We start from the raw sequence: 22,795 nt of genomic DNA, 5'->3' as shown, positions 1-22,795 counted from the left end.
CCCTTTACTACTATGTTTGTATATAAACTTTCAGTAATGTCATTTCATTTTCTATACCTATAGAAATCCCACTCTATCACTTCCCTCTCTATATCGCTCTCATTTAACTTTGTCTCCCCTCCTTCTCACTTTCCCTCCCTTCTCTTACTTTGTCATCTTTCTCCTCTCCCTCCACTCTCTCTCATAGTGTTTCTCATTCCCTCTTTTTCTCTCCAATTTTTTATCATTCACTATTAGTAATGAAACTCAACAACACCCATATTCTATGTTAAACTATTCACAAATTCTCACAGTTTGGGTGTTTTCGCAAATAACCAAATATGTCAATTTATATTGACCTAAGTTTTCTACCATGTGATGTATGTTTCAGTACACAATCTATTTCATGCTCATGCTTATACACTTGCTCTAAGGATTCGAGAAAATTTTATTTTTTATTTATTTTTTTTTTAATTTTTTTTATTTATTTATGATAGTCACAGACAGAGAAAGAGAGAGAGGCAGAGACATAGGCAGAGGGAGAAGCAGGCTCCATGCACCGGGAGCCTGATGTGGGATTCGATCCCGGGTCTCCAGGATCGCGCCCTGGGCCAAAGGCAGGCGCCAAACCGCTGCGCCACCCAGGGATCCCTCGAGAAAATTTTAAAAACTGCTATTCCCACAGTTACAGTTTATTATAGTGAAAATTCAGGCCAAATATGTCAAAATATGCAAAAGAAAAAGGTATATGGGACAGAGTCCAGAACAAACTAAGCTCAAGTTTCCAGGTGTCTTTTTCCAATGAATTTGCACAGGGGCACTCTTAAGTGCCTCCAGGAAACAGTCGTGCTGACACATGTGAAATGTTGCTAAAAATGCTCACTCGAGCCTTGGTGTCTAGACATTTTGGTACAGTTAGTCACACAAGTATGTGATTGACCTCATCTACTTGTACCTCTGCCCATCTTCCCCTTCTCAAGCCAAAACAAACCTCCACCATAAATGATAAAGTTAAATGGCATATAAAAACAAACATATCAGGTAGAATATTCCTGTATACAGAGATTATTTCCCAGAAGTTAGTCCAAGGCTGTTTGTGAAGATAGCCCTTTCTTTAGAATATGCAATGTTTGAGAAGACCAGGCCAGTTAAGTTAATCCTCTCCTGCCCAGTCAGCTCCCCTGACCCTAGGTGTAGGCCCTCTTATAGCAAAATTATCACATTTTTTTCTGTGCATCTACATTTGGTATAGCATTTATATAATAGATACAAAAAATATATATAACTTCAGCACGAAGTTGGATAAGCCAGTATTGGGAATGGTACTGCTGCATTTCATTCATTATAACCAGGGATCCTTCTAATTATTTACCATAAAAGTTTATAGTTACCCAGTAATTAGTCTGCCAGAAGCTGTATATTCCACAGACCAATGGAACAGTAAGCAGTAGTTCTTGGAAATTCTTCTCAAATGATATCCTTTGTAGTAAATATAATCTGAAAAGTAAGAGCCAAAAGATACCAACACATTATGAGAGTTCCACTCAGTCATTAACTATAGGACCTGTTTCGTTATAATGTATGACCAAAATGTCTCAGAGCAATACCACTCAGGTCTCCAGGTTTCCATTCAAAGTTATTAGATTAAAAAAAACAGGGGTGGTCTTGGAAAATATATGCTTTGCTCTTTTGAGCCTTAGGGTATAACTGTACTAAGAAACAATATTTTCTTGCTCTGAGTCTCTCAGGACACCAATGTTTCCTTTTTCCATAACCAATTCCTTTAGCCTCAGGTCCTATTGTTCCTTTTCTCTGTTTTTTTTTAAGATTTTATTTATTTATTCATGAGAGACACAGAAAGAGAGAGAGAGGTAGACACAGGCAGATGGAGAAGCAGGCTCCACGCAGGGAGCCTGACGTGGGACTGGATCCCGGGTCTCCAGTATCAGGCCCTGGGCTGAAGGCAGTGCTAAACCACTGAACCACCCGGGCTGCCCCCTTTTCTCTGTTTTGCATTGATTTTTAACCTAAACTTTTCCATACTTCAAAGGTATTATAGGTCAAGGCATTTTGTTGGTCCATATCATCAGCACCGATACCAGTCTAACAATTATCTACCTTCAACAGTTTCAACGTTTTCTGTGTAAAGAGAAACTCAGTCCATTCTCATCCATATAGGATAGGGTCACGTAAGTAAAGAACTAGTGGGCTTTCTCGGCACTAGGAAAAACAGCTGCCTTCACTGTCAACCCCAATTTTGCCAGATGAAGTTAAGGTGCTGTCCATCCCATCAGACCCTTAGGAACACTGATGTAAAGGTTTAATGGTATATAGTTCTTGCTCAGGTATCATTTCTGCATCTGGCATGTGCAACCCTTATCCTAAGACCACTGAGTCAGGTAGGAAAAAGGAAAGTTGGGGTGATTTGCGGAAGCATTGTATAGTTGTACCAGCATCCTCCTTGACCTCCTCTTCTACCAAACCACCCAGAAAAACAAGAATCTACCAAGCAAGGATTCTCCTTTGTCCCCTTCTCACATTGAACATGAGTTCATATTCATGAAGGTGAGTAAACTTTCATGTCTTTATCTCCACTAATTTTAGACAACTAGTGTTTTAATTGCCCATTCTAAATACCAAATCACTACTCTGAGGATGATATGTAATATGATATATCCACTTGATATATCTTTGATCATCATTGGAACCTATGGGCTGTAACATACGATCCTTGGTCTGAAGGAGTGTAACTTGATGGTTTCAATTCGTACAATATCTCCTGTTCCAATCCTTTATAGAGTTTTGAGAATTTGCATCTACCACTGGGTAGGCAAAATTTAGTCCACATAAATACCTATTTCTGTCAGGACTTAGGTGTAATTTCCTAAGGCTACTGGTAGTAGTCTAATGTTATTTATGTGCCAGCTATGTGTGGAGACTTTCTCTCCTGGGGAAATATGTCACATATCCATCTGTAGTTTTTGTCTCTCTGATTGAGAAACAGAACATTTTTGTTGACTTTTTGCACCTTAGAAGGTTCAAGTGGACTATAGTGGTTATCGGGTCATCTCTGCATTGCTGCAGCTACTCCATATTCACCAATTTTATGAACCAGGTTGCCATCACGAACAAGCACACCGGAAAGTCCATTTGCTGATTCAAATTACCTTCAGATACAGGAAGTTCTTCAATGTGCTTCTTAAATTTCCATAGTAATTTTCACAGGGCTGTGACATGTGCAGGAATCCTTTAATTATCCAATTTTTCCATTGCCCATCTACCTCTTTCCATGGCCAGTCCACTGGCAATCTCCCAAATACACCTATCTCAATGATGTGTAAGAACAAACCCAGACTTTTAAATTTTTATTGTTTTTCAACTCTTTTATTACTTCAAGGAAAAGAGCATGCAGTTCAGCCCATTGAGCTAATGTATTCCTATCTTCCTTATTCAGGGTTTTTTCCATCAGCAGGTTATAAAGCAGCAGCCTTCCAAAAAGTATGCTTCCCATCCACCTTGTAATTGACATCTATAAACCAAGCAGGTGCCTTTTTTGGTCAATTGAGAGTTGTGCATAGAACACCACCCATGTGACAATAGGATCTGCAGTTATTCAGGTGACTTCAAAGTTGGCATAAGGCAAAAGAACCTCCCTAATCATAATAAACACAATGAGTATATTTTTTCCATTCCTCCAGTAGCATGTTCCTTCTGGAAGGCATCTTTAATGCCTTCCTTATTAGATATTACCCAAGACATTGTATGTAATAGTTTCAAGATTATTTTATGTCCTCCAGTCATAAGGGGCAATTTCAATAAAGACCCAATAGCAAATCAATAATTGTCTGTCATTATGCAGTGTACTTCCTTGTCTGTAAACTTTGTAGTCCAAAATTCCAGTGGTCACTGCTGGGCAGCATTCATATATTTTGCCATAAGCTCCAGTCAGCATAAGTGCAAGCTGCAGATACTTTCAAAATCATATCTGAGTGTGTATCATAAAGGCTCAAAGTCATTAACTAAGACACTACTTTTTGCATTTCAGACATAGCCTGGTGTTGTTCAGGTGGCCTTCCTACAGATGGCATTATGGATTGGAGCAAGCAATATTCTCAGAGAGGGAATGCATCCTAAATTAAATTTTAAATTTTTTTAAATTAAAAATAAAAGCCAACCAAGTATTGTGCTTCTTGCTTATTTCCAAGGGTAAGCAAAGACATCATTTTATAAAATGTCTTAGGAGCTCCTGCCCATGTTATTCCTATGAATTTCACCATTTGTAAAGGCTCTTGGATCTTTGCTGGATTTATCAGTAAGCCATTTTTAGTCATGTGTATCACCACTGCATTAAGTTGTATCTTGTTCTTCAGTTTCTTTTTTTTAAGATTTTATTTATTTATTCATGAGAGATGCAGAGAGAGAGAGGCACAGACACAGGCAGAGGGAGAGGCAGGCTCCATGCAGGGAGCCTGACATGGGACCCGATCCTGGGTCTCCAGGATCACACCCTGGCCTGAAGGCGGCGTTAAATCGCTGAGCCACCCGGGCTGCCCTGTTCTTCAGTTTCTGCTATCATGACAACCTCAAAGCACTCAACATCTGCATCAAGTCCAAATCCCTTTTAACCAAATTATTACAGTCAGCTAGTGAATTCAGATAAAACTGTGGCAATATAATAAATGCAAATTGAGATCCCCTTCATATAAAGAAAACTTGTGGCTGACTTGTTCTCATGATTGGTATTTTTAAAAAGAATTTTCAAGATCAATCACTGAAAAGTCACCTTATTTAGCTTTCATTTTTTCTCTTTTTTTTGGACTGCTGATGCTATATGAAGTTCTACATTATCCAGGACTTGATAATCTACTATTGGTCTCTATGTACCATCTGCCTGTTCATTGGCTACACAGGGCTGTTGTGTAGCATTTATTGGTTGCAGAATTTTAATTTCTAATATGTCATTCATTAAAATAGTAGTCTTTTTCTCTACCAAGTATTCTATACTATTTCAATTTAACAACTTCTGTGAGCTTAGGAAATTCTGTAGGTTCCTATTTAGTATGTCCAATTAATACTGACTATAGGGTGAACTTACATGTCTTCTGTTTTATAATCCTACATAGAGAAAATGTTCTTATGTAGTGTTCAGTAGACATATATCCTTCTCAATAATACATGCAGGGAAAGGAAATGCAATAACTTTACATAGAGTCTGTTCAAACATTCAATTTCCATCCATACATTGACCTTACTCCCAAAAACCACAGTATCCTTATATTCTCCCATTATCAGTGTCAGCCCCATCAATGCTACCTTATTCATCCCCATCCTTTTTTTTATCCCCATCCTTTTTTTTTTTATCCCCATCCTTAATAATGATTTAGAATTCCACTTTGCTGGAGTAAGTCCCTTGACTATCACATAATTCTTTCCTTATTCTCTTGTCAATCACTCTAATTTTCTTAGCATCTGTGAGACCCATAAAGGTCAGCTGATATAACAAATCTTGGACCATTGCTTGATTTTGCAACAACAAGGTTACATGGGGTAACAATGCAAAAGAGTTTCTCTAAATCACAGCATTTATCATGATCTAGGTAAGAGGTGCATTAAGTAGACGAACATCCTGATCATTGTAAAGCCAATCCAGCATATCACATATGCAACATATCAGCTGCTTCATCTTGAGAGTTCCAGTTGGCTTTTCAGGTAGGGAAAAGACCATTCCCCTTACCAGGGAAAAATAACTACAGTAGCTTTTATCCAGCCAAGGCTAGATTTCCTGCCATGATGCATGTTTAGATCATATACAGCCATCTGTTCATTAGTAAGCAGTAGGTTCTATCTCAATCCCAACATACTCTTTCATTCTGCAGCATTCAACATTAAGGAGACTCCTAGTTTAGTAATGAACACAATCCATTTTTACTCAAGGATCGTCAGGAAGCTACTGATACTGATCTACAAAAGGAGACAATTCTTTAACACTATACCCACTGGTTTTAGTAGTTTGGGGTATTTGCCTCCCCCAACACATGGAATACCTTCCTGGTGACCATATGTCATAGAGGGGCTATCTTTTGTTTCAGAACAGTTTTTCCCTTTAGCAGTAGCTCTAAGGCTAGTAGTTATAGCTTAGACTGACTAAAATCTGAGTTCAGTGCATTGTTAGGATCCACTCCAACACTCTCTATTTCATTTTGTCTATTACAGATTTTAAAAGATTACAGATTTTAAAAAATTAGCTTGTTTCTCATTTTCTTATGTATTCAGGGGCTGACTAAAGCACGGCTGCTATCTCATACAATGGGTAACTAAGTAGCCCTTCAGTCATCAAAGGTCTGTCATCCATCACCATCCAGTCCATCACCCCCTTATCCTTCCTTTTCCCAAACAAGAAGACTACCATGTTTCAATGAGTCAGGGTCATTCCAGTGAATCCCATCTCTGATGCCAACTCTGCTGGATATCATCAAGACCACTCCCAAGTTTCATGACTTGCTAGAAGGATTCAAAGAACTCAAAAAAGTATAGAATTGTTGAATCGTGATATTATACACTTGAAATATAACCCTGTATGTTAATTATACTTCATTTTTTTTAAAAGCACTCAGAAAAGCCCTTGTACTCATGGTTACAGCTTACTACAGTGAAAGAAAACAATTAAAATCAGCAAACAGAAAAAGGACATATGGGGAAAAGTACAGGAGAAGCCGGGTGCAAGCTTCCACCAGTCCCTTCTCAGAGAAATCACATACAGACACACCTAACTCTACCAGAAATAATGTATGCCAACCTGGGAATCTCACTCGAGCCTTGGAGGCTTTTACTAGAGGTCAGTCACATAGGTATGCAGTAACTGTGACTGACCACAGCTGCTCATATTTCAGGCCATCCCCCAGAGCAAAAACAGGCATTCAGAGTAAATCACCTTGTTAGAATAAATTTAACTGTTCAAATAGGTACAGCATGGCCCAAGGACTCAGACATATAAAAGTAAACTTGTCAGGTAGAATATTCCAAGGGCTCAGAGGTTATCCCCCAGAATCCTGCCAAGGGCCAGTCCAGAATACAGGCACTTCTTTGAAATGTACATCATCTGAACAACCCGGGCTTGCCAAGGTAATCTCCTGTCCACAATAAAAGTGACGTAAAGAACATATATTAATCTTTATAAATCTATGCCCAACAAATTAAATGTTTGTGAGGATCATCAAGAAATAAAATGTCCAAATGAAGAGTTTTTAATTCCCAACAATTTAATGTTAACAAAAATAACGATTTGTTTTCCACCATTTCTTCTAGGCTAAAAACAAAAATCACTGAATAAAAAATAGTTTTCCACTATCCAGATAAAGGCCGTGCCTTACAAAAAGTATTAATTTGGAAATTATATTCTAATAATTCCTCCGAAGGTGATTAGTTAACATATACCCAAAGGAAAGGAAAAGAAATCCTAGGTATAGAGGTCTCTCTAAATAAGGGCATATGTCTTAAAATAACACCCATGAAGGGCACTTGATGAGATGAGCACTGGGTGTTATTCTATATGTTGGCAAATTGAACACCAATAAAAAATAAATTAATAAAATAAAATAAAATAAAATAACCCCCATGAACACCAAGACCCTTGGGAAAACTGATTTTTTTTCTCATTTTTATTTCAAATTCCCCCACTGAAGTTTCAAGCTGTTACTGTGGAGCTTCTTTTATGATGTAGCCTGTGAAAATTTCAAGGCAATTGAAATTTCTGAAAAATAAAAATAAAGGATACTTCTTTTTTACAACAAAAGGAAAGTTCATAATGGTCTTGTGTAATAAATGTATTTTGGCTAATCTGGCACTTTACTGATAGGACATCAATATTACAATTGCCTTCTATAACTAAAAGGAAACTTGGTAATTAACTGCTTGCATAGTCAATATATAGAAAAATTTAGAGAGATTTTAGGACTTCACTAAAGTTCCATTTTTTTCTGATAAGTAATATCCATTTTGGCAGGGGAATTTTTAATATATAATGTTAAAATTTAAAAATATTATAAAAATTTATAAATGCATGAAATTAACTTCAAGTATCATAAAAGACTGAAAACTTTATTCTTTTTTTATCTTCCAAATTTTATTCTATGTCCATCAACATAAGCCATTTGAAAGTATTAAAAGCTAGCTAGGCTTTCCCTATACAGTTGTCAGGCTATTTTAGGACACAGAAACAAGGGAAGTAAATGAATAACTGGTGACTCAGCTACTTCCAGCTCCACTCACAAGGAGCTAACAATTTATCCCATATAACAGAGTTGTCAGGCAAAACTTTTTCAATAAAATATGTTACCTTCCCAAACATACACAGATACACTACATACATACATACATAAACATAGTCACAGTCATGGTAGACTCTCCAATCGGGCTGTTATGGATATAAGTATGCCACCTTTCCCTTGTGTAAATATTCCTAAAAACTATTTATACCAGCACCTATCAAATAACCTTTCCCAGTTGTCATTTCACAAGAATATTAGTGTAACAATCAGCTTGACATTAGGTTTCTATGGAAACTCAGGTATACAATTTTATCCTCAGAATCAAATATCATTAATGAATAAAATAATAAAAGTTATAAAGCAATTTTCTAACAATAACCATTGGAATAAAAAAATATAACAAGTAGGTTAAGGTGGACAAAAAAGATAAGCATTCTAGCTTTCTCATTAGACAAACCAATCCTCCTGTTTCTTTTTTTTTTTTTTTTTTTTTTATGATAGTCACAGAGAGAGACAGAGAGAGAGGCGGAGACATAGGCAGAGGGAGAAGCAGGCTCCATGCACCGGGAGCCCGACGTGGGATTCGATCCCGGGCCTACCAGGATCGAGCCCTGGGCCAAAGGCAGGCGCTAAACCGCTGCGCCACCCAGGGATCCCACCAATCCTGTTTCAATACATGTTCAGGACCACCTTAGAACATGAAATAACAGGTACTTGTACTGAAAGAGATTTCAAATAATCTCCAAATCCCAGTGCAAATCCTCAAGAGCTCCAGATGACCTGGTACACAAGATTAAGATATTATTTCTATAGTACCTTAAATTTATCTTCAAAATCATAGCCTTGTACCACAGCTCAGTGGCTCACACTTGACTCACATTTCTAAAATAAATGCATGAGATAAAATAGAATATGTTAGGATCTGAACATTGAGATGACTCTAATGAGGAATCAGCATCTGAGTAATAATGGGAAAGTGAAATTTTCCTTACACCAAATCTCCAATTGATTCTTATAGACTACTTCATACAACAGCATAAAAAAGCCACTATTAGTAGAGATCACTTAACATATTTATTGAAGTATAATTAATATAATAATCTGTTTAAAATGTACAATTTAATGACTTTATAGTAAAGTTATACAATTATGAAACCATCATCACAATCTATACATTCTATTCAAATTTAGAACATTTCCTGGGATGCCTGAGTGGCTCAGCAGTTGAGCGTCTGCCTTTGGCTTAGGGAATGATCCCAGAGTCACAGGATTGAGTCCCACATCAGGCTTCCTGCATGGACCCTGCTTCTCCCTCTGCCTATGTCTCTGCCTCTCTCTCTCTCTCTGTCTCTCACGAATAAATAAATAAAATCATTTTAAAAATAAAAAGAACATTTCCAATACCTGAAAAAATACTTTGTTCCCATTTGCAGGCAATTCACATTCCCAACCCCCAGACTCAGACCCAGGCAACCACTAGTATGTTTTCTGTTTCCATTAATTTATTTTTCAGGATATTTCATATAAATTGAAGCACATAATACAAGATGTTTCATGACTACTTTCTTTCACTTGGCAGAATATTTCCATAGCTCATACATGTTGTAACATTTATCAATACTTCCTTCTTTTCAGGGCTGAACAATATTCTGCCATATGAATATACCATATTTTATCTGTCCATCATTTTATGGGCATTGGGTTGTTAAATTTATTCCTAAGTATCTTTTTATATTACTGTACATATAATTGATGTCTTATTTTTGTTGTTGTATTGTTTATTGTTTTTTGTATTGTATATTGTTAATGTAAAGAAACATAATTGATTTTTATATATTGATCTTGTATCCTCAGCCTTGGTGAATTGATTTATTAGCTCAAATAATTTTTGTATAGACTTTTTAGGGAATGCTATATATAAGATGATGCCTTCTGCAAAGAGAAATAATTTTAATTCTTTTTTTCCAATCTGCATATCTTTTTTTCTTGTTCTTATCTAATTGCCCGGCTAGAGCCTCCAGCATAATGTTGATTAGAAGTAGTAAGAGCAGACATCATTGTCTGTTTCTGAATTTAGGGGGAATATTTTTAGTCTTTCACCATTAAGTATAATAACAGCTTTGGAGACTTCACAGATGCTCTCTAACAGGTAAGGGATTTCTCTATTACTTTGTTGGGTGTGTTTATTATAAAAAGCTGGTGGATTTGAAGGAAATATTTTTTTTCTGTGTTGAGATAATTATGTAACTTTTATTCTTTACTCTATGAAATTGATATATTATTTTTTTTGCCGTTAACTGGGTAGTTGGGCTATACTGCAAGGTAGAATATAACATAAGTGTGGTCAAGGTTAAAAATCAGATCATAGTCATGTGGGAAGAGACAACTGTATGATTCAAGGTCACTGAGAATAAATGATACATATACACCAGGCTTACATGGTACAGCACTTAAAGCAAGAGGGGAGATGGTGTGCACAAGATACAACTCCTTGTAATGCAAAGTCCCCAGTGGATTAATTCTGTAGCCCACTCGGGCACTGTGACTGCATGCATATTACTTTGTGCTGTAGTGGAAGGAACCTCTCTATCATGTAGTCTGAAATACAGATAGCTGGGGGTGTGGCTAAGAGCCACTGATGCAGCATATTAGTAGAGCAATGGGGTATATATTAAGCCCAGAGAAGGAAAAGATAGTCCCTCACAAATTGATAGGCCCAGCACAGGCTGTGAGGGCCCTTTATCTCTCAGCAAGGAACTGTTCCAGGGCCAAAGCACATTCTTTTTTTACTGAAATATAACTGACATACAATGTTATGCTAGTTTCAGATATACGATACATTGATTCAGCAATTCTATACCTTACTCAGTGATCACCACAATAAATGTAGTCACCATCTCTCAGCATACACTATCACAATATTATTGATTACATTTTCTATGATCTTTTTATCTCCATGAGTTATTTATTTTATAACTAGAAGTTTATAACTCTTAATCCCTTTTACCTGCTTTTCCCATTGCCCCAGCCACCCACCCCCACTCTGGCAACCACCAATTTCTTTGTATTTATAGTCTGTTTTTCTTTTGTTTATTTAGATTTCATATATAAGTGAAATCATATGTATGTCCTTCACACTCTGACTTATTTTACTTAACCGTAACACATTCTACATCCATCCATGTTATCCCGAATAGCAAGATCTCATTCTTATTTGTGGCTGAGTAATATTCCATTATATATATAAAACATATATTCTAGGATATTTATATCTTCTTTATCCATTCATCTATCAATGAACATTTATATCACTTCCATTTCTTCACTATTGTATAGATAATGCTGCAATAAACAGGGGGGTGTATATATTTTTTTCAAATTACTGTTTTTGTTTTAAGTAAACACATGGTAGTGGAATTCTTGGATTATATGATATTTCTATTTTTAATTTTAAAAAAATTTGAGGAACGTCCATACCATCTTCCACCACCAATAGGTTGTAGTACATCAGGGTTCCCTTTTCTTCTATCCTCACCAACACTTGTTATTTCTTGTTTTTTGATACCAGCCACTCTGACAAGTGTAAGGTGATAACTCATTGCATCTTTGATTTGCATTTTCCTGATGATGAATGATATTGAGCAACTTTTCATGTTTCTATTGGCCATATGTCCTTTTTAGAAAAATGTCTATCCAGGTACTTGCCTGTTTTTTGTTTTTTTTTTTTTTAATCAGATAGTTTGGTGTTTTGGTGTCAAGTTGTATAATTTCTTTATATGTTATGGATATTCAAACGTTATTGGATGTATCATTTGCAAATATCTTCTCCCATTCACTAGACTGACTTTGTGTTAAAAAGCTTTTAATTTTGGTGTAGTCCATTTGTTTGCCTTCGGTTTTCTTTCCCTTGCCTGAAGAGACAGATCCATAAAAATGTTACTAAGACCAATGTCCAAGAGAATGCTGCCTGTGTTTTCTGTTAAGAGTCTGTGGTTTCAGGTCTCACATTTAGGTCTTTAATTCACATTGAGTTTATTTTTGAGTATGGTGTAAGAAAGCAGTCCAGTTTCATTTCTTTGCTCGTAGATCTTGGTTTCTTTATATCATTTATTGAAAATAATGTCTTTTCTCCATGATATATTCTTGCCTCTTTTCTCCTAAATGAATTCATTATACAGGTGTGGCTTTATTTCTGGGAACTGTGTCCTATTCCACTGATCTATGTGTCAAAATATAAATAATAGTGAAAGGGAATATAAGGGAAGGGAGAAGAAATGTGTGGGAAATATCAGAAAGGGAGACAGAACGTAAAGACTGCTAACTCTGGGAAACGAACTAGGGGTGGTAGAAGGGGAGGAGGGCGGGGGGTGGGAGTGAATGGGTGACGGGCACTGGGGGTTATTCTGTATGTTAGTAAATTGAACACCAATAAAAAATTAAAAAAAAATTTGTGCCAATATAATATGGTATTCATTATGAGAGACTTGTAGTATATCTTGAAATCTGGAATTCTGATATCTCAAGATTTGTTCCTTCTTAACATGGATACGGCTATTTCAGATCTTTTGTGGTTCCATAAAAATTTTAGGATTATTTCTTCTAGTCAGGTGGAAAATGGTATTGGGATGTTATAGAAATTGCACTTAATCTGTAAAATGCATTGGTTACTATGGACATTTTAACAATATTAATCTTAACCAATCCATGAATATAGAATGTCTATTTGTTTTTTTATTCCTCAATTTCTTTCCAATGTTTTATAGTTTTCAGAGTAAAGCTCTTTCACCCCGTTGGATAGGTTTGTCCCTAGGTATCATTGTTACTGTAACAATTGTAAATAGGATTTTTCCCTTAATTTCACTTTCTGCTGCTTTATGATTAGTATACAGAAATGCAACACATTTTTGCACAACGCTTTTGATCCTACAATTTACCAAATTCATTTATCATTTCTAGCAATTTTTTGGTGAAGTCTTTAGGATATTATTTTGTATTATTTAAATTCAATTAGCCAATATAATGTACATTATCAGTTTCAGATGTAATGTTTTCTATATAGAGTATCATGTCATCTGCAAGTAGTAAAAGTTTTACTTCTACCTTAACTTGGCTGCGTTTTATTTCTTTTTGTTGTCTGATTGCTGCAGCTAGGACTTTAGTACTAGGTTGAATAAAAGTGGTGAGGATGGACATCCTTGTTTTCTTCCTTGTGTTAAAGGAAAAGCACTCAGTTGTCCAGCTTTAAGAATGATTTTAGGGGATCCCTGGGTGGCTCAGCGGTTTGGCGCTGCCTTTGGCCCAGGGAGTGGTCCTGGAGTTCCGGGATCGAGTCCTGTGTCGGGCTCCCTCATAGCATGGAGCCTGCTTCTCCCTCTGCCTCTCTCTCTCTCTCTATTTCTCTATCATGAATAAATAAATAAAATCTTTAAAAAAAGAATGATTTTAGCTGTGAGTTTTTCATATATGGCCTTTATTATGTTGAGTTATGTACCCTGTAGACCCACTTTGTGGAACGAATGTATTTTGTCATATGTTTGAGATGATTATATGGTTTTTATCCTTCCTCTTATTAATGTGGTATATCACATTGATTGATTTGCAAACAATGTACCACCTTTGCTTCATCCCACTTTATCATGGGATACATCCCACTTTACCATGGTGAATGGTCCTTTTAATGTACTGTTGAATTAATTTGCTAATATTTTGTTTGAGGATTTTTGCATCTATGTTCATCAGATATATCGGCCTACGGTTATGGGGTTGTTTGTAGTGTTTTTGTCTGGCTTTGGTAATCAGAGTAATGCTGGCCTCAATAAATGGATTTGGAAGTTTTCCTTTCCCTTCTATTTTTGTTGGAATAGCTTGAGAAGAATAAGTATTAACTCTTTTTTAAATGTTTGGTAGAATTTTCCTGTGAAGCCATCTGGTTCTGGACTTTCGTGTGGAGAATTTTCTCATTACTGACTCAATTTTGTTACTAGTAATCAGTCTGTTTAAATTTCCTATTTCTTCCTTATTCAGTTTTGGGAGATTGCATGTTTCTAGGAAATCATCCATTTCTTCTAAGTTGTCCAAATTGTTGCCATACAAGTTTTCATAAAATTCTCTTATAATTCTTTGCATCTCTATGGTGGTGGTTGTTATTTTTCCTCCTTCATTTTTTATTTTATTTAGTTGAGTCCTCTCTTCTCTTCATGATGCATCTGGCAAAAAGTCAACAATTTTGATCATCTTTTTGAAGAACCAGGTCTTGGTTTCATTGATCATTTCTAGTGAGTTTTTAGTCTCTATTTCAGTTAGGTACACTCTAATCTTTATTATTGCCTCCCCTCTACTAGCTTTGGCCTCCATTTGTTCTTTCTTTTTCTAGTTCTTTTAGGAATCAGGTTAGGTTATTTAATATTTTTCTTGTTTCTTGAAATAGGCCTATATTGCTATAAATGTCCCTTTAGGACTGCTTTTGCTGGGTGGTCCAAATTTTGGATCATTGTGTTTTCATTTTCATTTGTCTCTATGTATGTTTAAATTTTCTCTTTGACTTCTTTGTTGACACATGGGTTGTTTGATAGCATGTTGTTTAGCCTCCACGTGTTTGGGCTTTTCCCAGTTTTTTCTTGCATTTGATTTCTAGTTTCATAGTGTCATAATTGGAACAGATGCTTGATATGATTTCAGCTTTGTTTTTTTTTAAAGATTTTATTTATTTATATGACAGAGAAAGCAAGCGAGCACGCACAAGCAGGGGGAGTGGCAGAAGGAGAGGGAGAAGTGGGCTTGCCATGCAACAGGGAGCCCAGTGCGAGGCTCCGTCACTGGACCCTGGGATCATGACCTGAGTAGAAGGCAGATACATAACTGACTGAGCCACCGCACCCCTCAGCTTTCTTAAATTTATTAAAACTTGTTATCCTAGCAAAAGATTTATGTCCACTTGAAAGTAGTGTGTATTCTGCTATTTGGGATGGAATGTGATGCATAGATCTGTTGGGTCCATCAGATCTAAAGTGTCATTCAAAGCCACTGTTTCTGTGATGATATTTTGTCTGATTATCCATCCATTGATGGAAGTACAGTGTTAAAGTCCCTTACTATAATTTTATTACGTCAATTTTTCCCTTTATGTCTCTTTGCTACTTTTTCCCTTTTTAATTACTATGTGTCTTGGTGTGGAACTCCTTGGGTTCATATTGTTAGGGCTCTCTGTGATTCCTGTACCTTGATGTATTTTTCCTTTCCCAGATTTGGGAAGTTTGGGGCTATTCTTTCTTCAAATAATATTTTCCCCATCCTCTCTCTCCTCCCCTTCTGGGATTTATAAAATACAAAAGTTATCGTGCTTAATTAAGTTTCCAGAGCTCCCTTGGGTCATAATCATTTTTTATTATTGTGTGCTCTTTTTGCTCTTTGGCTTGGTTCCTTTCCATTACCCTGTCTTCCAGATCACTGATCCATTCTTCTGCACCCTCTAACCTGCTGTTGATATCCTTTAGTGTATTTTTTCACTTCAGTTATTACATACTCAGCTCTGACTGGTTCTTTTTTTTAGTTTTTCAGTCTCTTTTCTAAAGTTCTCACTGAGTTCATCCCTCTTTTCTCAGGTACAGTGAGTATCTTTATGAGCACTATCTTGAACTCTATCAGGCATATTGCTTATCTGTTTTGTTTAGCTCTTTCACTGTCACTTTGTATTGTCCTTTCACTTGGAACATATTGCTCTATTTTGTCTAACTCTCTGTGGTTGTTTCTGTGTATTAGGGAGATGAGGCACATCTCCTGGTCTCAAAAGTAGTGGCCTCATGTAGAACAGGTCCTGTTGTTCCCTATAGCACAACCTCCCGAATCACCAGAACTAGGAACACCTGGGTACACCCTGTGTAGGCTGCATGCACCCTCTTGTTGTGCGTGGGCTGTGATTACCTTCAGTCTAGCCAGTTGCAATGAGTTGCATTGCCTGTTGTGGATACATGGGGCAGGGTTTGCTCCCTGTGCTATCAAGAGATCTGGCTGGAAAACTATGAGTTCACTGGGGTGTGGGGTTTTCTCACCCTGTCTCCTGGGCCAGAATCACCTTAGTTTGGTGCTAGTCCTGGCTAGGGCTGCCTTCAGTGTATGGCAGGGGCAGGAGCCACATTGAAGGGATGCCTGATGAGGAGGCTGGGTTGAGTGGGAATGTTGGGGCAGGGAATGCCATGCTAGCAAGGTAGATGGAGAGGGTTAGAACTGGCTCCTGCAAGTGTCTGGCTACCTAGGCTGAGGGAGGGGAAGAAATACAGCACCCACCAGCACTTTAGTTCCTGGGGAAATCTCTCTTGCAGATTCCTGCCCCTCTGGCACATGTTCTGAGATTTGACAATAATTCCTCACCATATGTTCTGGGTACTTTTCAAACTACTGCTTCTGTGCTGCGTCTCATGCTGAGTTATTTGGTATACTGGGTCTTTAAGGGTGGAGACTCAGTTGCCTATCACCCTTTGACTCTCTCCAAGTTAAGTCCTCCTGATTTTTAATGCTTTTGGAGTTAACCCCCGCTGGTTGTCAAAGCCAGACATGATGGGGTCTTGTCTTCCTAGTGAGGGTCTCCAGTGCCAGAAGTACTTGATGTGGGGTCTGGTCCTCTCACTTTTCTGCACTTCTAATGTGCCTCCCATTGGTGGTTCGTCACACCAAGGATTTGGTTTCTGACTGCATCTCCATCTGACCTACCCTTTTATAATGTGGTCTTCTCCCTATGACTAGCTGTGGAAGATCTTTCTACAAGTCTTCAGGTCATTTACAGAGTCAGTTGCATGGGAATACTTGTCTCACTGTGTCCATGGGATGTGATGAGCTCAAGATCCTCCTACTCCACCATCTTAGACCACAGTCCCAAGGCCCATTTTTATGCAGTGGATCGGGGATTGACAGACTGTGCAAAAGTGCTTTTCCCAACAATTACATTGACTGATTTTCATATTTTAATTGATATTTTATTCTTGGGATAAATTCCACAGAGTCATGATAAAGGATTATTTTTTATGTTGCTGAGTTAGTAGTGCTAATATTTTCTTGACAATTTTTGTATAAATATTTGTAAAGAATTTTGATCTGTGAGGGTTTTTCTTTTTTCTTGTCATCACGTTGTCTCTATGAGTGCCAGGGTAGTACTGGACTTATTGTATGAATTGGGAAGTGTTTCTTCCTCAACTATCTTTTGGAAGAGTTTTTTAAAAGACGGATGTTAAATCCCCTTTAAATGTAGTGTACAATTCTTTCTTAACCATAGGAAACAAACTGAGGGTCTCGGGAGGGGAGGGGGGTGTGGCAATGGGGTAACAGGGTGACTGACATATAGGAGGACATGTAATGAGCAGTGGGTGTTATGTACAACCGATGAATCACTGAACTCTACCTCTGAAACTAATAATACATTATATGTTAATTAATTGAATTTAAATACAAAAGAATGTAGAGTAGCCCAGTGAAGCCATCTGGTCCTGGGCTTTTGGGTGGGGGTGGGGGTGGGGGGTGGGTAATTATTTCATTAGCAAGTGAATATCTTGTTATAAGTCAATTCGGAGTTCCCATTTCTTTTTGAGTCCATCTCATTGCTTTGTGTCATTCCAGTAATTTGTACATTTCATATAGATTATCTAATTTGTTGGCATATGCATTTTCATAGTACTACCTTATAATCCCTCTTAATTTTGTAGCACTGGGAGTATCAAAAAATAAAACTCAACTGAGTGAATTTTAAAGAGCTTATCGTCTTTATTCAATGATTCATGAGTCAGGCAGGATTCAGTGGAGCAGATAGAAAGCAGCTCCAAGGAACTGTGCAAACTGAAAGAGTTTTATAAGCAGAGGGGGGCAGGACCAAAGGAGTTAGACCAGGAAGAAGTGGATTGCTTGTGGCAAGGTCATTGTTCTTTTCGAGATGGCAGGAAGGTTACCTAACTAGTGCTGATTAGGTGATCCCTGATGGACTGGTTTAAGTTTCCATTTCTAAGAGAGCTGAAGCTGTAATTAAGTCTTGGATTCATGATGTGGGGCTTAGCAGAAATGACTCTTTGGGTCTGTTGTCTTATCTTTAAAAATATCCCTTCTTTCTCCAGTTTCCCTTGGTCAATCTAGTTAAAGGCCTGCAACATTGTTTAATTTACTTATAAAAAAGCTTTAGGTTATTGATTCCCTCTATTCTTATTCTATGCTCTATTTTACTTATTACTACTTTTATCTTTATTTGTACTCCATAAGGGTGATATCTTGTATTTTCCTTTTCATCCATATCAGAGTATTTTCTAATTTCTATTGTGATTTTTTTCTCTTTGATTCATAAGTTATTTCGGATTCTCTTGTTCATTATTGTGAATTCTCCATGACTTATTACTGATTCCCACTTTCACACTCTGCCATGGGCAAGAACTTCCGAGTCCCTTTTGTTGTAGCAAATTACTGAAAGATGTTTTATGTAAAAAAAGGCAGGAATCATTCCATCCTTGCCAAAGACCTCTATTATTACTTCCAAGAGGGTAAAATAGGTAATTTTCCATCACCTATCGAAAATCCTCACTGGTACTCAATATACACAGCGTCTTGTTCTCATAAGGAGATGTTTTCAAGGTTATTCACTACATTATCTTCTATAGTAACAAGAAAATATCCCTTCATGAAATGAAAGTGTCTATCAAAGTATGAAAGAATAAATAATCTGTGCCCTACCCAGAAAATGGAATATCACACATCAATTAAAAAGAAGGAGGCATACAAATATAACACGTGGAAAGGTAAATCAAATGAAACTAAGTTTCCAAATAAGTACTAAATTATATCTTTTGGTTTAAACGCACAAATATGCATAAAGAAAACACACATTTCTTATAATACACAAGGACTTGTGAATGCACATAATAAAGGTCTTGAACTATATACCATTGTCTACTGATGGACTAACATATGAAGTCAGAAAGAATGAAGTAGGTGGCAGGTGGTAAAACCGGGCTTTAGTCTTCTCATAAGGTTTGAAGATTTTACAAGGAGAATGACTTTACAATTCACACATGCAACTAAATGTTACTTTTTAGAAGTCTCTAAAAAGAAGGAAAGCATACAGAGAAAGCATATGTGAACAAAGCAAAATAAATGTAGCAAAGTCTATACAGGAAATAGAATTTGTGACAAAAAACTTTCAGAGTGACTTCGATATTCTAGTGAAAGAAACTAGTCATCATAAAATGTTAAGTACATGACAACATAATTTTGGAATCTATAAAACAAAGTAGGGTACAATTACATGTAGAATAAGCAAATCCAAATGGAAATTCTACAACTAGAAGGAGCACTTACTGAGATGAAGAAATGAGTTAGAGTAGCACTTCTGGAACGGTGAAGTAAGGAACTCTGAATATCACTTCCTCCATATATGCGATGAGAACGCTGGAAAAAATTGTCAAAATCAATGTTTCAGAATCCTGGGAATTAATGAAAGGCTTTCAGTCATCCCAAGAATATTAATTCAAGAAAAATGGTCAGATTTTATCATGAAAAGTAAGCTTTATGGCATTTTACTTTGGCCTATTCTGAACCCCTTCACCCCAGATCTGTGGTAGCATTGGAAACCAACAAATCAAAACCACAATGAGATACCACCTCACACCAGTGAGAATGGTGAAAATTAACGAGACAGGAAACCACAAATGTTGGAGAGGATGTGGAGAAAGGGGAACCCTCTTACACTGTTGGTGGGAATGTGAACTGGTACAGCCACTCTGGAAAACTGTGTGGAGGATCTTCAAAGAGTTAAAATTAGAGCTACCCTACAACCCAGCAATTGCGCTACTGGGGATTTACCCCAAAGATACAGATGCAGCGAAAAACAGAGACACCTGCACCCCAATGTTTATAGCAGCAATGTCCACAATAGCCAAACTGTGGAAGGAGCCTCAGTGTCCATCAAAAGATGAATGGATAAAGAAGATGTGGTATATATGTACAATGGAATATTACTCAGCTATTAGAAATGATGAATACCCGCCATTTGCTTCAACGTGGATGGAACTGGAGGGTATTATGCTGAGTGAAGTAAGTCCATCACAGAAGGACAAACATTATATGGTTTTACTCATATGGGGAATATAAAAAATAGTGAAAGGGATTATAGGGGAAAGGAGAGAAAATGAGTGGGAAAAATCAGGGAGGGTGACCGAATATGAGAGACTCCTAACTCTGGGGAACAAACAAGGGGTAGTGGAAGGGGAGGTGGGCGGGGGGATGGGGTGGCTGGTTAACAGGCACTGAGGGGGGCACTTGACAGGATGAGCACTGGGTGTCATATGTTGGCAAATCGAACTCCAGTTAAAAAAAATACCCCCCCCAAAAAAAAAAAAAACCCTGAAAACCAACAGATCTGCACTTATGCCACTTGTGAAACTGCAGCCTGGCACCTAGTGGAGACGCGGAAAGATGCAGAGCCCCCCAACAATCTCATCCTCAAAGAATTACCAGTGTTTGACCTGTCTGGCAGTTCTCTAAAGAGTTCCGTTCTCAGACATGACTTCCTTTGTTCTCAGTAAGAGTCTGTTTTGTGTGAACTGGCCTATCTTCAAGGCATTAGAAAAAAGATATTCCGCGGCAGTGATTTATCACTGCAGCTTCCAAATGTAATGCGACTAGTTGGGGCTAATAAGAAGCTATGCAAAAAATGAAAAATGAAAAATTGGGAAAGGAAATATCCATAGGATGCTTTGAAAAGTTTCAACATATAACTGAGATCTAGGAGGCCATGAGCGTGTGTAGAACTGTGTGCGTGCTCAGAAGATACCTGACAAGACTAGCCCTCTCCTCTAGGTGAGAATAAGGCTCTGTACATGCAGAATCCGAAGGATTTGACAAGAGTTGTGAACTGCCTTGCATGAGCATGGAAGCCATGTCAAAAACACATACACAAAGTACCCTGATAAAGGCTGGAAGGTTTACTGGTTCAAGGAATTTAATTACATCTCTGTATGATCAGTAGCTCATCAGTAAGCCATCAGAGAGGAGAATCCAGTGGCCACAGATGAAAAAGCATCCAGGTTTTAATGAACCATTAAGGCAAAGTCAAAGTCACTTTATAGTCAACTAACAACAATAGGAACAAATAATAACAATGAACCTGGAGAGGGAGGCATAATCTGATTTATGGAGTTTCCACAATATATTACTTGTAGTTACAACTTATTTCTTAAAACCTACAAAATGGGCAAACAACTTAAAAAGTATGGCTCAGGAAAAAGGAAAGAAACAGTCAACCTGTTCCTAGATGAAGCCTAGACATTGGATTTACCAACAAAGACTTTAAATCAACTATTCTTTTAAATTTTGTCTTGTTTTGTTTTAATTCATATTTTTATTTAAGTTTAATTCATATTTTTATTTAAGTCTAGTTGACACACAGTGTCACATTAGTTTCAGGTGAACAACATAGTGATTCAACTTCTTTTCCTTATGTTCAGCTCACCAGAAGTGTAGCTACTGTCTGTCACCATAAAATGCTATGACAAATGCTATTACATTCCCTGTGCTGTGCCTCTTATTCCCATGACTTATTCCTTCCATAACTGGAAACCTGTATCTCGTACTCCCCTTCACCCATGTTACCCATCCCCTCTGGCAACCATCAGTATGTTCTCTTTATTTATAGGTCTCATTTGCTTTTTGTTTGTTGGTTTATGCATTTGTTCTGTTTTTTAAGTTCCACATATAATTGAAATCAGATTCTCTTTGTCTTTCTTAGTCTGACTTCTTTCACTTAGCATAATACCCTCTAGGTCCATCCATGCTGTCACAAATGACACAATCCCATTCCTCTGTCTGGCTGCATAATATTCCTGAGTGTGTCTCTGTGTATGTGTCTCTGGGTGTGTGTGATGTTTTCCTTATCCATTGATATTTCAGTGGATCCTTGGGTTGATTCCATATTTTGGCTATTGTAAATAATGTAACGATAAACAAAGGGGGTGCATATAGCTTTCTGAATTAGTGTTTTCATTTTCTTTGGGTAAATACCCAGAAGGGGAATTACTGTATAATATGGTATTTCTATTTTTAATTTTGGGCGACCCTCCATACTGTTTTCCACAGTGGCTGCACCACTTTGCATTCCCACCAACAGTGCAAGAGGGTTCTTTTTTCCTCCACATCCTCAGAAACACTTGTTATTTCTTGTCTTTTTAATTTTAGCCATCCAGACAGGTATAAGGTGATAGGCCATCATTGTTTCATAAATCAACTATTATAAACATGTGCAAATAATTAAAGGAAAGCACATGCACATAATCAAAGTTAAATGAGAACAGCATCTCTCCAAATATATAAAATAAGAGACATTATTTTTCTTAAAAAAATAGAAATTCTTGGGCTTCAAGTACAGCAATTGAAACGAAAAATTCCCCCATTGGCTCTCAATAGCAGATTTGAACTAACCAAAGAAAGAGTCAGCAAAATGAAGGTAGGTCATTTGAGATTATCCAGACTGAGGAATAGAAAGAAAAAAAAATAAGGTTGAACAGAGAGTCAGAGGCCTATTGAGC

At 37.2% G+C, this 22,795-nt stretch overlaps 1 long non-coding RNA gene across 1 annotated transcript in view; it reads right to left on the bottom strand.

Moving 5' to 3' along the window:
- Nucleotides 1-637: 637 nt before the first annotated feature.
- Nucleotides 638-22,795, bottom strand: part of LOC144307672 (uncharacterized) — a 170,225-nt gene continuing 148,067 nt past the window's right edge. Inside the window, exons 3-4 of the long non-coding RNA XR_013374443.1 lie at nucleotides 19,572-19,661; nucleotides 638-1,476 (exon numbers count right to left, since the gene is read on the bottom strand). This is a non-coding gene — a long non-coding RNA (uncharacterized LOC144307672). The remainder of the gene's footprint in view (nucleotides 1,477-19,571; nucleotides 19,662-22,795) is intronic.

Source organism: Canis aureus, chromosome X (assembly GCF_053574225.1).
Source record: "Canis aureus isolate CA01 chromosome X, VMU_Caureus_v.1.0, whole genome shotgun sequence".
NCBI classification, from domain to species: domain Eukaryota; kingdom Metazoa; phylum Chordata; class Mammalia; order Carnivora; family Canidae; genus Canis; species Canis aureus.
Note: the sequence above shows the minus strand (reverse complement) of the source record. Positions and strands in the feature narration are given on the sequence as shown.